The sequence below is a fragment of the Saccostrea cucullata genome, unplaced genomic scaffold (genome assembly GCF_032062105.1).
Source record: "Saccostrea cucullata isolate Sc308-1 unplaced genomic scaffold, CSIRO_AGI_Scuc_v1 ctg687, whole genome shotgun sequence".
Taxonomy (NCBI): domain Eukaryota; kingdom Metazoa; phylum Mollusca; class Bivalvia; order Ostreida; family Ostreidae; genus Saccostrea; species Saccostrea cuccullata.
In genome coordinates, this window is record NW_026925479.1 from 50,524 (window position 1) to 67,397 (window position 16,874).

At 32.9% G+C, this 16,874-nt stretch overlaps 1 long non-coding RNA gene across 1 annotated transcript; it reads left to right on the plus strand.

The window, feature by feature from the left end:
• The first annotated feature begins 1,832 nt into the window (after positions 1 to 1,832).
• LOC134268940 (uncharacterized) lies at positions 1,833 to 7,449 on the plus strand. Its single transcript, XR_009992469.1, has 5 exons — positions 1,833 to 2,057; positions 2,175 to 2,287; positions 3,432 to 3,563; positions 6,411 to 6,520; positions 7,167 to 7,449. It is a non-coding gene; the product is annotated as an uncharacterized LOC134268940 (long non-coding RNA).
• Positions 7,450 to 16,874: the final 9,425 nt, after the last annotated feature.

Below are 16,874 nucleotides of genomic sequence, written 5' to 3' on the forward strand. Positions count from 1 at the left end.
CGAGTGCACGGCAAATATTTTTTTTATCCCGGAGAGATAATACTGGCTATTAAATCAAAGCATCTATTTATACATAATTCGGACACAACCTTTGATCAGGAAGCTCGAGTGTGTTCATTGAAAGACAATCCAATAATGTATCCAACAAGCAAATCTAAAAATAAAAACAGTCTCGTCCATATACACGTACGTCTATGTTTAACATTAATAGGTTAAAACCGTACCTATGGCGATGAGTTAAGTTTTTTTTTATCATCACACATCTACTAAGAGAATTTTTTCATCGTGTGATTCCCTTATTGTGATACTTACATCTAATATTGAAAAGATAAACCAAAATTTTTACAACCTCATATTTGAGACGGAATATTTACCTTCTTTTCATAAATTTTAGTTAAAATGTACATTTGAACAGAAACAGAAACAGACCCTGTGCCAAAGATCGCAAGACGTATGTCTAATACATATATTCCAGGTAATTACAAATAAACAAATACATAATTTACTCCAGATATTGTCCTTCCTGGCAGAATATTTTATTAAATAAACTAAAAACATAACAAATGTATTCAGAGCTTATTTAATTTTCGGTTTTCAGGAAATAAAAACGTCAAGGAATTTGAGGTAACTATATGTTGAGATTTAGTTGGACCAGCGATCCACTGATAACCATGAGTCAGGTAAAAGAGTTATATACGAAAAGAGCACAGCTCAGATGGTTATATTGCTGATTCTTTATACCAAGTATGTGATTTAATCAAAATGGCTAAAATATTACCGATTCAGCGTTAAACAACAAAAATCCATAGTTAATTTTCTCCTTTTTAAGCATTTCATTTTTAGAGGATTGTGTATTCCCTCAGTTCAATTATCATATCCTCTTACTACTTAACCGAATATTTTTTAAAATTTCATTTCTATTTACGTGTCAATTTTTAGTCCAATGTAGAAAAAAAATATGTCATTACTTTTTTATTCTAGAATGATGGATCTCAAGCACACAGAGAAAATGGAATTATTTAATTATACAATACTTTGGATTAATTGATTATATTAAACAGAGTAGAGCATGAAATAGCTTCAGTGTATGTGTAAAAAACGATTAAAGTTCATGATAAAGAGTACAGAATAAATATTATATACAAAAATACACAAAGGATATAAATATCAATAGTAGTTACAAATTAGTATGGCAAGCCCTTTTACTATTTATTCGGAAAATAAATTTCATCTGAAAATTACAGAGATATCTCTCATTTTAGAGAGATATCTCTTAAAAATAAGAGATATCTCTCAACTTAAAGAGATATCTCTTATTCTAAAGAGATATCTCTATAAGAAAGAGATATCTCTTAAAGTTAGAGAGATATCTCTTATACTTAGAGAGATATATCTTTTTCTTTGAGAGATATCTCTTTTTCCTTGAGAGATATCTCTTTCGTGATAAGAGATATCTCTGAACGCTAAAGAGATATCTCTGATCGTTAGAGAGATATCTCTTTCAACTAGAGAGATATCTCTTTCACCTAGAGAGATATCTCTTTCACTTAGAGAGATATCTTTCCAAGTTAAAGAGATATCTCTTTAAGTAAAAGAGATATCTCTCTAAGTTTATCTTAAGAGATATCTCTCAAAGTGAAATAGATATCTTTCAAAAGGGTCTAAAAGAGATATCTCTGAAGCAAAAAGAGATATCTCTTTATTGCAAAGAGATATCTCTCTTCATTATGTTTATTTAAATTCCATTTGAAATGACTTCTCCCTTTACCGGAAGTGAACTTTTAATTCATTATTTCAAAAGCTGAGAAAATTCGGTCCAGAGTCTGTGTAAGTCTCGTCACGTGACTCGCGAGATTTTACGATAATTTTCACTTCCTCGCACATGGTCATGGTGAATGTGTATTGAGTTCAGCATGTTTCTGGTTTACACACAGCTTTCAGGGGGAAATTAAATAGTTTTACAAAGCCGAAGGGTTGTCCGACTTACGATGTATGAATTTCATGTCATAAGAAATTGGGTGCGAGCGTCCACCAGGAATATTTCGATCGAAATACAGGTAAACAAATCAGAGAGTGTCATCCGTTTCTTGTTTATTTTGAGGGAAAATGAAGTGTTTTATTCTTAACCGAATGAAATAGTTTCAAAATTATCTTTTGCCTTAATTTGTTAACAGATTTCTCTTGAATCCGAGATGTTATTCATCAGCTGATTATAGAGGAGGAGTTTTGTCATTGATGGGAACGAACGTCATATTTATGATATTGTGGCTGCATCACTTTTGTTTGGGTAATTTTTTAATATACTTTTTATGCCCCCGTAAACGAAGTTTCGGGGGTAATTAGTTTTTGTCGTGTCTGTCTGTCTCTCTGTTTGTCTGCAAAAACTTTCACCTTGCCCATAACTTTTGATTTAGTGGAGCTATGACTTTCATATTTCATATGTATATTCCTTGTGTAAAGACCTTTCTTTGGGTACCACCAAATTTGACCTTTTGACCTTGACCTTGGAGTTTGACCCACTTTAAAAATACAACATTGACAGAAATTTTTGAAGGGTTAGGACTAGGGCATTCATACTTCACAAATTTAATCCTTGTGACAAGACCTTTCATTTGATTTCAAGAACCTTGACCATCTGACCTTGACCTTGGTGTTTGACCTTCTTTTTACAAACTTTAACCTTGACCATAACTTCTGAATAGTTGGGGCTAGAGCTTTCATATTTCACATGTGTAATCCTTGTGACAATACCTTTCATTGGATATCAAGAATCTTGACCCTTTGACCTTGACCTTAAAGTTTGACCTACTTTTTACAAACTTTAACCTTGGCCATAACTTTTGAACGGTAAGGGCCAGTGCTTTCATACTTCCCATACGTAATCTTTGATACAAGACCTTTCTTTAGAACACAACAACCTTGACCCTTTCATGTTCATACATTTTGCCATCTCTCTGCATAAAATAAAATTTAGATGACCATATTTCTCACTTTAGAGAGTATGTTTCCTGTTTATAGAACATGGTTTATGGATTTTGGTAAATTTTTCTGTCTGTTCAAATTCGCCTGCATGGCACAGTGGTTAGAGTGTCTGCTCTAGTAGAGTCGCGAAATAAGGTGTTGATCCTTACATCATGAGTTTGAATCCCACTGTGGGATGTGGAGACCTGTCTTTTGGATGATACAGTATAACTGTGGCCCCTTGTTGCAGTAGGTCAGGTGTTGGCACAAAAAAGATCCCTTCCTGCTCAATCAGTCAATGGCCCTGAGTGCTGAGTATAGGTCATTAGGACAAAATTTGCAGCTCTCTACTGTCGTTTCCATATGAGTGAAAAATTCTTGAGAGGAATGATAAACAATAAACAATCAATCTGTCTGTTCAATTTATTCACTGATATTACACAACTGTATACACTAAAACTTATTTATAGCAGAGGTAAAAGAGAACCAGTAACACAGATAAAAGATGCAGTTCCTAAAAGATCCAAAGTCAGCAGCGCCTAAGACTATACTGATCATGACTTTGAATTATCAGCATCCAAAACAATGCAAATCAAATACAGGTATGAAATTGATGCAACAAATAAGTTCTAAGACAAATATAAAATTTATTTTTTATAAGACATAGCATATCAAAATGACTAATATACTAGTCAACAACTGGCCAGCTTTAAAAATATATTTGTTTGATGTACTCCTACCCACTTTTATCAAGGTTGGCAGGTAGGTTGGTAGGTACCGGTAGTTTTTTTTATGCCCCACCATGATTATGGCCTGGGCATATAGTGTTTGTCATGTCTGTCTTCTGTCTTTCTCTCCATGCGTCACACTTTGCGTTTAGCTCAGTTCAAAGCCCAGTTTCAAAGAAACTATACAGGATATTTCATCAAACTTTGCTGATAGATATTGATAAGAGCTATGCAACTGCATCAACATTTTCTGTCCTTGACCTTTCCTTTGACCTTGACCTCACTTTTTCTTAAATTAGTGTTTAACTTAGTTTTAAACATACCATTCAAGATGGTGTTACAGCAAAACTCGGTTATAACAAAGTTGCTGGGACCTATGAAATTACTTCGCTATATCCATAATTCATTATAATCGTATAAGAAATTCATTGAAATTTTATAGCTGGGAATCCAAGATGACTTCGCTATACCCATGAATTCGCAATATTCGTGTTCGTACGAAACGAGATTTACTGTATCAAACTTACCATACTGATGAGAGCTTTTCAACTGAAACAAACATTTTTTGTCCTTGGCCTTTCTTTTGACTTTGACCTCAATTTTCCTAAGTTAGTGTCAAACTTCATATGGTGATACATTCTGATGTAAGCAATTCAACTGCATCAACATGACATTGACCTTTTATTTGACCTTGACCTCACATCTCTGAAATTAGTGTCAAACTTCATATGCTGATACATACTGATGTAAGTAATTCAACTGTAACATTTTTCAAGATATTCTGATCAAATTTCATACAAATTTTCATTTTGCATGACTAATATACCCTTGGCGGGCATTCCTGTCCTGTGGACATATTTCTAGTTTTTTTTTTCTTATGTCTTACAGCATTGAATAAATTGATAACTGTCATATTTAAAACCACAGACTCAGAAATCTGTTAATGTTTTCATTTAGTAACAAAGACTTTGTATTTATAAATTAAAAAGCATCCTAAAAAAATATGATACCTTATCTTTAAAACATCTATGGAAATTAAGGGGGGTGTTAAAAAATTTTAAGTGCCCCCAAGAAATGAATGCAAATGGGTAGGGGCTATTTTAACAGGTCGGTCAGAGTACATCAAACAAATCATTTTTAGCTCACCTCGACGAAGTCGAGATGAGCTTATGCTATACCCCCGGCGTTGGCATCGGCGTCGGCGTCCCAGGTTAAAGTTTTAGGAGCAAGTCCATTCCCAAGTAACTATAAGCCCTACCTGAACCAAACTTGCATGGTTGATGCATCTAGGGATGTACAATACAAGACTTGCTTCGGATGCTGGATCTGACCTACATTTTCCAGATGAAAGACCAGGTTAAAGTTTTTGGAGCAGGTTAAAGTTTTTGGAGCAGGTCCATTCCCAAGGAATTATAAGTCCTACCCAGACCAAACTTGCATGGATGATGCATCTAGGGATGTACAATACAAGACTTGCTTCGGATGCTGGATCTGACCTACATTTTCCAGATGAGTGACCAGGTTAAAGTTTTTGGAGCAGGTCAATTCCCAAGGAACGATAAGCCCTACCCGAACCAAACTTGCATGGATGATGCATCTAGGGATGTACACTAATAAACTTGCTTCGGATGCTGGATCTGACCTACATTTTCCAGATGAGTGACCATGTTAAAGTTTTTGGAGCAGGTCCATTCCACAGGAACTATAAGCCCTATTTGGACCAAACTTGCATGGATGATGCATCTAGGGATGTACACTACCAGACTTGCTTCGGATGCTGGATCTGACCTACATTTTCATTCCCAAGTAACTATAAGCCCTATTTGGACCAAACTTGCATGAATGATGCATCTAGGAATGGACATTACCAGACTAGCTTCGGATGCTGGATCTGACCTTTATTTACATGCCCAAGTATCTTTAAGCCCTAGCTAAACTAAACTTGCATGATTGATGTATCTAGGGATGGACACTTCCAGACTTGCTTCGGATGCTGGATCTGACGTACATTTTCATTCCCAAGTAACTATAAGCCCTAGCTTAACCAAACTTGCATGGATGATGCATCTAAGGATGGACACTATCAGACTTGCTTCGGATGCTGGATCTGACCTATATTTTCCATACAAGAGACTTGGTTAAAGTTTTGGGAACAGATCAATCAGAATGAACTTGAAGACCTTGATATATGCAGTATAAACAGTTATGAATATTTGTTTACACTATACATATACATATTTTTCACGCTACAGGCTTAGAAATGTGTATATGCCTTTTATGGGGTTAAACACAACTTGCAAGAATATTGTTGTTGGGATGAATACTAAAAATTAAGAAAATATGATGTGAGATTTGCATTACTTAAACTGATAACATTCGTCGAGGTGAGCTTCGTAATCTTTGATTACCTATGTTTTTATTGTTGGCCTAGGAAGGGTACCCTAAATATGAAAATGCAACAAATATTTTTAAATAAAAAGATTTTAAATGAAAATATTTTTTATGTATAAAAAGGACAATTTTTATTCTGATTTTCTTGTAAAATCATTGATAAAATTTAATGAAGAAAGTTAAGATTTGTATCAAATAAATGGATATTTGTAAGATTTATAACTCATTATTTGTCAGGCACCTTAGTCCTACATCATTATCAGTTGCACATACAACTATGGCCTATGTAATAATTCAGTTGGCATATTACAGAAGCTTGCTAAATTACAGGTTTTGTCTGTACATCTGGCAATCTTGGGGCAATACTGGATGGTTTTAACTAAGAACTGATCCAGCATGAAGACCAGCCATGTGCCTCACCTGTCATGACATTATTAAAGGTAAGTGTCCCTATAAGCAAAGAATCTGACAAAGCAAAACCTTCATCTTAAAAGATTTACATTTAATACTTATTTGATCGGTAGTTTTAATTATTTTTTTCTTCTTCTAAGCAGCCTTTTATTTAGCATTTCTTAGTACTGCATGGTATATGATTGCCATACTTTCCAAAACTTTTTTTTAAATGCTTTATTTTGAAGCATTTTCCATATCCATATATACACTGTACAAACACAAGACAATTTTCACCCACTCACCACCACAATTGCACACACTCACACAGTGCACTTTCTAAAATTAAAAATAATGAGATGTTTGTAAAATACTTATGCCCCCCTCCCCCCACATTGGAATTTTTTATCTAAGTCCAAAAAGGCATAAAACTCTGTCAAAAATGGTGCAAGCATACCCAAAAGAGAACTTGACCTAGATATTCATGATCATCTGATAAATCTGTATACTAAATTGCATTTCACTATGTGCAACCTCTGCAAAGGAAATGAACAGAAACTGCAAGTAATTGGAATTTTTCTAAAGCGAAGGGGTATAACTCTGTCAAAAATGGCGCGATGATCATACCCAAAACAGAACTTGACCTAGATATTCATCTGATATACCTGTAAGGCTGTATACCAAATTTCATTTCAGTGCAATGGTTGTGAAGAAAATGAATGGAAACTAAATGGACTGACAGACAGCAGCAAAGCAATATGCCCTCCTTTCTTCAAAGGGGGGGGGGCATAATAAATGTACATATATGTAAACATATGACAGTTAAACATACAATTTTTCCAAAAACAAAACAGATGTACCCAAATGTGTAGATATAAATTAACAAAAAAATTACAATTTTGATTTTTTCATCACTTGTTGTACACATTATCATACAGGACCCATTTACTGAGTATTTTGTCCTTACATTGAAAAACTTTTTCACAACAATTTTCTATGTTTCTGTAATACTTGAATAACTTTACTGCATCAATAAATAATGGCTTACTATCTTGTGATCTTGAATAGAAAATAAAATTTTTTGCAACTAATAAAAGAAAAATTTTCTAAACAACTTCCTTCTATATTAACAAGTAAAACAGTTCTTTTGGATATTTTGTAATCTTTTTCAATGACACTAAACCTTTGTACAAATTGATTCCAAAATTCAGTCACATTAATATACACAATCATAAAATAAGTGAATTATTGTCTATTGTTTATATCCTGTTTCTATGTCTGTCTGTCTTTTGTCAACTTTAACCTCTGCCATAACTTTTGAACCATGAGAGATACAGACTTCATATTGAATATGCCTACTCCACTAATTAAATTCTTTCAAAAGACACCAAGGTCAATGACCTTGTTACCTTGACTGTGACCTATGTGCTAAAAATAGCTTCTTTTTTTTAACTTTCGCCTTAACTTTTGATACATTAAAGATAGAGAAATCATATTTGGAATGCCTTCTTCATTAATTATGCTCTTTCAAATGACACCAAGGCCAGTGAACTTTTGACCTTTAATGTGACTTATAAATCTACCTCACGCTTATCTCTCAGCGGATAAGTAAATACTACCCCACCCATATCTGGAGAGGGGAGGGTGTAGGTAAAAATCTACCTCACGCGTATCTCTCTGGGGGAAATTTAATGCTATAAATACCATTTTGAACTTTCACCATACCTTTTGTACCGTTAAAGATAGAGACTTCATATTTGATTTGCATACTCCACTAATTAAGCTCTTTCAAATGACACCAAGGCCAATGACCTTGTGACCTTGACTATGACCTATATGCTTAAAAAAACTTGTTTGAATTTGTTGCCGCCTGGTGCACAGTGTTTCACAAACACATCTTGTTTTGAAGTAGTTTTAATATTTGAATTTCTGTAGAATTTTATGTTACATATAAAAACCAAAAATTTTTAAAATCAAAATCATTTTTATTTCAGTACTTTGTGAAGTGGGATGATGGAATATTAAAGAATAGACATGGCTCTATATTACTGCATCAGAGATCAATCCAGGTTTACTTATAAATCAAAGAAAAACACTTAAACAGTCAAGCATCATTTGAAGCTACATGTGTCACCGCTTTAACAATATGCCTGCTTATATAACCAAGAAAGCACAGTGACCAGTTGTACCTATGGTGTCGGACAAGATCCCGAAAAAACTTCCAGTACACTCATCACTACCTGCAAAGAATTGAAAATTCTAAATGACTTGTATCAACACTTTTGTACTTCATCTGGCTTGTATTTTCAGTACTCATTAGCTTTTAGCTTCCCGCAAACAAAATTTCATAAGTACTAACTTGCAGCTGTAAAATATTTGAAACAGTTTGCTTGTCCCAAAGGAAATTCTGCCAATTAGCAGTGGCATGAGCAGTTGGTTGATGTCACAGTTCCACCGGCAAAGTATTTGTAGCTGAATGGTGCCATGTAGCCCATGTAAAACACTTTTCACAAGAACATGGAAAACATCCTAGAAGTGAGGATCTACAAGAAATTAAGAGAATACTTTTTTGTATTTTCAATGTTATAAAATGTTTGTGTACATCCTTTATATATAAAACTAATTACGCATGTAACTACCAAATATACAAATTAAACTTCAATCCTTAAATTTGTTCTTAAGTTTATTTATATTGTATTAAAATAAGCATGTAATATTTGTCTTGTTATACTGAAGGATTCAATGTTAAGAAAATGTCGTTCATTGAAAAAATGTGCAACCATTCTGCGCAGTTAGCAATTTTCATGGAGAACCTATCGATGTGCATTAGCAATTGTTGGGATGACAGGCACACAGTAGAAGAATTGTACTTGTTAATAAATGTTTTTTACCAATCAAATTCCAAATTGATAATTTAATAAGAAAGCATATGACAAATTTAACTATCATTATGGTCCATTGATTCACCAAGGTGTTTGAGCTTTTGTGGACTTGATACTTAACTAGTAAGTTTGAAATATTGAAGTAAAGAAAAGTGCAGCCCAAAAAATTATCCTGTACCTGATTTAAAATGAGTGCCATCCTTAACTACTTGGGAGTTAATTGCCACACTCTTCATGAGTATAAGAATTATTGGATATGCCTCATTAACAGGTCTATACTGATACATGGATGACACATTCAGTCGAAGCATTGTCCCTTTTTCAGTACCTCCTGGATCTCTGTAAAATATGACAAATGTAGATAAAATGTTCTACCATTGAATGATGAATGTCTTATGGACCCAGTGCAGACCTGTTTGGTGACAACATTGGATAAATTGGGGATTGTTCTAGCTAAGACAAATAAGAAAATTCCTATTTCTAATGCCTATTTTAAGAAAATAAAATGTCTTTCTCATAATTGTAAGAGAATTTGGGAACACGGGCACCTGAAGTTTGGATAATACCCCCCCTGTTTTTTGTTAAATTTTAAAAAAAAATATAAAAAATGGGGGGGGGGGTATTATCCATACTTCAGGTGCCTGTGTTTGGGAAGGGGGTCATAAGGCTTTACAGTTAATATATTGATCGTACATGTATGTCGTTTAACGTCCTACAGTTAATATTGAAGGAATATAATATATACATCCCTGTTTACATGGAAGAAGTATTGAATGATTTTTTAAAATAAATTATTATTACATGCCGGGAGCAAGTCCCTGTGATTACGGTATATGATTTTTTAAAATAAATTATTATTTGGACGTTTTTATTTTGGAGTATTAATTAATTAAAATTAATTAATTAAAAAAGAACATTAATTCTATCAGGATTATGTTTAATCAACGTAGTAATCAATCCTGTATTCCCGTGATCGATGAAATTGGGTGCATGTAGGCCTATTTCGAATTTGTTTTTATTGACTTCGCATTCCCCGGCTCAGCTGTATGAAATAAATATAATATGGAACAAATCTTTGGGGGACGTTTTGGTTTGAAATCCTGTTACTTTCGCTTAAAACAATAAAGCAATTAAACGTTGTTTACCCGTATCAATCAGTCCATTTTTTATCCTCTTCTTTTCAATAACCAGAAAACGAACGACTTAACAGACATTACTTCCTGTTTCGCTTTCGTTTTTAACGGGAGAATTAGTTATTTTATTTTAAGGGTGATTGGAAAAGAGATATCTCTTTCATTAAAAGAGATATCTCTTTAGCTTAGAAAGATATCTCTTTTTGAAAATCTAAAGAGATATCTCTCTAATTAAGAGAGATATCTCTTTTAAACTTGTTAAAGAGATATCTCTCTAACTTAAAGAGATATCTCTCTCGTTTAAAGAGATATCTCTCTAGCTTATAAAGATATCTCTCTTACTAAAAGAGATATCTCTCTTTCAAAAAGAGATATCTCTTTTGTTGAAAGAGATATCTCTCTAAAGTATTAAGATATCTCTATTAGTCAAAGAGATATCTCTATAAGCTAAAGAGATATCTCCATAAGCTAAAGAGATATCTCTCTATGCTAGAGAGATATCTCTCATTTTGAAAGAAAAATTTATTTTACGAATAAATAGTAAAAGGGCTTGCCATAAAATTAGACTTTCGTAGAGCTGTAGCTTTATATAAAAATTTTCCCAAATTAGACAACTCTTTTACATTTTGACTACTCATTAAACTTACAACTTTACATACACTTAGTTTGACATAATAATACCTCTTAATGTACATACTTCTCAGCTTTTCATAAAATGGACATTTTAATATGAAAAGAAATTCATCTTATACATCATTAGAGGAGCATAGTGTGCAAATGATTAAAAAAAATTCCCATCGTTTGTGGTTAGATATGATTTTATATCCACCCTGTTGTATGTTTTCACCCCTCGCCTAGGTCCAGGGATGAAAAAAAATATTCACTCATTTTGAAAAAAAAACCATATTCAGCCACAAACCATCGTTGATAACCAGTGAAAACGTTGACAGTTACTTCAATACAAGAGTCAAGAATATTTCAGGTGGTGCTACAGTAAGTACATTGAAACTTACGCACTATATATAATATTTTACAGTTCTCCTGGTACATAAATGAATTTTTATGAAACATTTATCTAAATTGTTGGATTAATTATCTAATAATATAATTTAATTATCATAACATGCATTTAATAACAATGACCCTTCTTTTTTATGATACATGCCGTTTTTAGCTCTACTGGTCAGAGACCAGAAGAGCTTATGCGATAGTAATGCGTCCGTCGTCAGTTCGTCTGTCTGTCTGTCTGTCCGTCTGTAAACAATTTTTCAAAATGCTACTCCTCCTACAGTTTTGGTCTGATTTCAATATAACTTGACACACAAGTAGACTACACTAAGATACATAATTCTGTATATCGGTTTTTGATTTCGATGAACGTTGTTGCCTTGGTTACTAAAAATAGAAATTTCTGTGAAATACTTTTAAAATGCTACTCCTCCTACAGTTTTGGTTTGATTTCAGTATTACTTGGCACACAAGTAGACTACACTAAGATACATATTTCTGTATATCAGTTTTTGATTTTGGTGAACGGTGTTGCCGTGGTTACTAAAAATAGAAATTTCCATGAAATACTTTTGAAATGCTATTCCTCCTACAGATTTAGTCTGATTTCAGTATTACTTGGCACACAAGTAGACTACACTAAGATACTTAATTCTGTGTATCAGTTTTTGATTTCGATGAACAATGTTGCTGTGGTTACTAAAAATAGAAATTTTTGTGAAATACTTTTAAAATGCTACTCCTCCTACAGTTTTGGTTTGATTTCAATATATCTTGGCACACAAGTAGACTACACTAAGAAACATAATTCTAGATATTGTTTTTTTTATTTCGATGAACAGTGTTGCCGTGGTTACTAAAAATAGAAATTTCCGTGAAATACTTTTGAAATGCTACTCCTCCTACAGATTTGGTCTAATTTCAGTATTACTTGGCACACAAGTAGACTACACTAAGAAACATAATTCTGTTTATCAGTTTTTGATTTCGATGAATGCTGTTGCCATGGTTACTAAAAATAGAAATTTCCGTGAAATACTTTTGAATGCTACTCCTCCTACAGATTTGGTCTGATTTCAGTATAACTTGGCACACAAGTAGACTACACTAAGATACATAATTCTTAGTATCGGTTTTTGATTTCAATGAATGGTGTTGCTGTGGTTTAAAATACTAAAAATAGAAATTTCTGTGAAATACTTTTAAAATGCTACTCCAAATACAGTTTTAGTTTGATTTTAATATAATTTGGTATGCAAGTAGACTACACTGAGATACATATTTATCAGTTTTGTGTTTTTGATTTTGATGAATGATGATGCCATGGTAACTAAAATTGAAAATTCTGTAAAATTTTATTAAAAGCTACTCCTACAGTTGTAGTCTTATCGCAATCTTGCCACAAAAAGAGACTCAATCGAGGATCATTATTCTGTTTATTGCTTTAGGAAAGTTTTATGTCCCAACTGCTACTTTTCTCTTCCTTTATTATGAGTACAAACCAGTAGAGCTACAGTCTCGACAGAGACTTCTGGTTAATTATGGATAACCTCCAGTTTAGCTGATCTACTTAAAAATTAAGCTTACTGTTACATGCAGATGTTCAAAATTACTGCTACCATAAATAGAAAGCCTTTTTAAAACTTTGTAGTAGTAACTTAAAGGGATTCTTAAATCTGGTGATATTTTGATTCACCAAGTATTTAACAGTGTACTTTATATTGTTTGGTTAAACACATACAAAAAGAAAAGAATTCAGTCAAGGAATGAAGATTACATGCCTAGTATACTAACCCGCTAAGATCAAAGATTTGCTATGTAAAACGTGTTTTTTATGGCTTCATTCTTAGCTGGAATAAGCCCTTCCCCTATGCTGAATTCGTCTCCATTTTACAATACTTTGTACCAAGTGAATCAAATGTACTGTATAGACAGTGAAATACTCAGTGTTTTGAAAGTAATGCTAATTTTGATATTTTTTGATAATAACTTCTGTGTATCTACATTAGGCTTTCTTTTTTTTCAAAAGCACTCATTTAGTAATAACTGACCGGATGTATGGTAAGAAAATGGCAAGTTACTGTATACAGGGTTATTTTCGCCCTGTGTTATTATCGCCCCTTTACACTTGAAAAAACATTGGTCCTGTTTTAAATTCACCCAGTCATAGTTTTGTTTAAGAAATCATACTGTATTCTTTGAATTCGCCCCGTTTTAAATTCTCCCAAAGAAGGATGGGGCGAAAGGGGCGAAAATAAAACGGGAGCAAAAATTTCCCCGTATACAGTATTCATAAACTTTTATATAAAATGAGAAATTAGCAAGTATATGTATTGTCTTTTGATAGAATCTCATTTCAAATCGTGAATATTTCATTTTTTAAATGTTTTGAAAAAAAAAATTTAACGAAAAAAGTCTGAATGATTTTTGGGAACATTATAAATCTATAACTAGCTGCAGTTTTTCCTTTTGCCTTTTCATTGTAATTAAATGAACATGTATACTTCAAAACATTGTATCTCCTTTAATACACTATAGCAAGTATATGTTAATATTAACCGGTAAATCAGAGACCATTCCGTCATGGTTAAGGTTTATTTTTCCACTTTCCTATTTGTTGAGCCGCCGTGGGCATTTTCTTATATGTTTCTTTAACAAAAAGATGTGACACGTATAATATACATTTTCAGGAAATGAATAAATTATATTTCAGGACATAGCAGGTGTCAAGGAAGAAAATATTTATATATTGTTAAATAAATAAAATTTTATCACTCTGTGAATTACAGACAAAAACGTTTCAATGACAGTTAAATTCGTTTTTATCATAACTACTGTATAGTTAAAGCTCGTATTGTGTGCTTTTGCCTGCCTGCGAGACCGTTCGTCTGAAAGTTTCCCGTAAAGGTGCCAGCACGTGATGTTTATATTAGGAGAGTGAAAGTATATCATTATTCACCACAACCTTGACAACATGGGATATCAAATGAACATTTCACACTTATTGAATGCAATAAGCAGTTTAATTTGTTATAATATTCACCACTGTTATTTTTTTTTGTCCTTCCAGGAACTGGTCTGCACTGTTGTGATAAAAATTCATCTTAGTGTTTAATGATTTTAATAATGTTTATTATTCATTTTGTTTAAGCTTGTCAATAAATGATTTAATACATTCTTTCAAATGCAATTAATGTACTTTCAATCATAGGCTTTCAATATATGACCAAGTTGACTACGTTTCTTCCTGGGACTTTAACCACTGACTGAAGAGGCAAACATTTCATAATGTTTGTCGAGGTATGTGTTTATTAATTACAATGTATGATCCTGAAAAAAAATCCGCCAGATACCAATGAGAAAATAAAACTTAAAAGTTTTATTTCAGAATTAATATATATGTGTATTTTCGATACAATTAGGCCCCGTCCTTTAGCAAAAGCGCTGTATGGTTTCATGGGACATCAATTGCATGTGCAAACTTCTAGTAGAGAGTTTAAATCATGGAAACTCTTTCATAAGATATTTAAGCATTTTCAGTTTATGTCGTTGACCAACTAAATCCAATCTTATGGACTAACCCCTTTTCTGAGAGCTTAGAAAAAATGATAATTTTGGGTGAGAGCGTGTTCACTTTTACACTGACTGCTTGATGTCCAGGACTAAAGATTACTTTAAATTAAAGGACTACATTACGTTTTATATGTGTATTGAAAACAAATACATTTGCTCTATATGTTCGATAGGTATGCTGTGTTTCTTTTTGTTTCTTTGTTTGCACAAAAAAAGTTAAGAATATAGATTTTAAAAAATACGACAATGTAAAAATAGCAATAATTTAAGACATAACAGTCCCACAGATCATAAACTTGTTGAAATCTTGACCTTTGCAGGGAGCACCTGTTTGTCACCTATTGTGTGATGATCTGAGGAATAAAGCAGATAATCCTGTCTTTGGTCGATGAGCAGTCTGACACAGACGGTAGACGTTTCCTGGTGTTGATGTGTATCATGTGAAAACCGCCGGAGGTATGTCAAACAGAGAGCAATATAACGCAACCATTTTCAATCATACAGACACCTCTATGTACGGACTGGACGTGCAATAACCTCATTTGCTATTGTTTGTCATAAAGAAGCGGTCATAATTTAAACACCCCCTTTCGTCGATATGCATAAGGTTAATTTTATGCAGTCTTTCATTTTTTTTTTTAACAATTTACGCTGAAAATATGCGATCATCTTTAGATTTATACTAAGGAGGGTACAATATTGCTCCATGATCCTATTTTCATCATATATTATGTCTGTGCACGATAAGTTAACCGGGAGTGGTTTGGTAAACTCTTGATAGATACATGTAAAGTCAGTTCCAAAGTGTGACTGTCGATTATAAAACTGCGTCATTGTCAATTTTTTTTATTGATGGCAAACTAAAATGTCTGCCATTCAAAAAACTAAAATGGAATTACTGAAAACATATCTGAATGTATTTTCCCTATTTAAATAAGTAATCACGATTTTCTTTGTCATTACATTGTTGGTTTTAAAGGTTTTCTCATTTTCATCGTCTCTTAATTGTTTCTCTTACTGTCTCTTTCTTTTTCTTTAAACTCTGGATCTTGTCGTTTGTTTCTCATGCTGTCTCTTTCCTTGTCTTTCAACTCTGGATCTTGTCTCTTGTTTCTCTTACTGTCCCTTTCTTTTTCTTTATTCTCTGGATCTTGTCGTTTGTTTCTTTTACTGTCCCTTTCCTTTCCTTTAGAGAGTCGTAATTTTGAAAATGTAATCTTTTTATAGATGTGATTACAATAACTGCCATCTTAAACTTTTCTGACTTATAATAAAACTTTCAGAATCCTTCAAATAAAGTGTTGATCCAAAGAACCCTCCATGCTTCTCTAAGCCAAAAGTTTACCCAAAAGTTATCAGAAAATGTTGTGGTATCTTTTAGAAAGGGGTAGTACATTAAAAAGGGATAAAGAAGCACATGAAAGGATAGAACGACATTTTTATATGATTTATGTTGTTATTATTTTATTTAACGCACACGAAATTATTCCCGAATTTCCGTCATATAAGTTTCCATCGCAATTACAGTTACTGTAGTTTATTATTTTTGTTCGTAACGTAATCCTTTGAGTTTGTGGGAAATATCATTTTAAGATATAATTACATTAATTATATACAACAACATAAAGCAATTTAAACAGGTATCATAGGAAGCCGTGAGTTGCTTATTGCTTCTTGTACACCTGGGGTTCATTTTACAAAGAACTTATGACCAGGACCATAGACTTAAGTTGACAGTTTAAGTAAAATTTTTGCAAAAGTAATGATTATGTTTAAAATTGCTATAGTGCAAAAAAAATTAAATATTT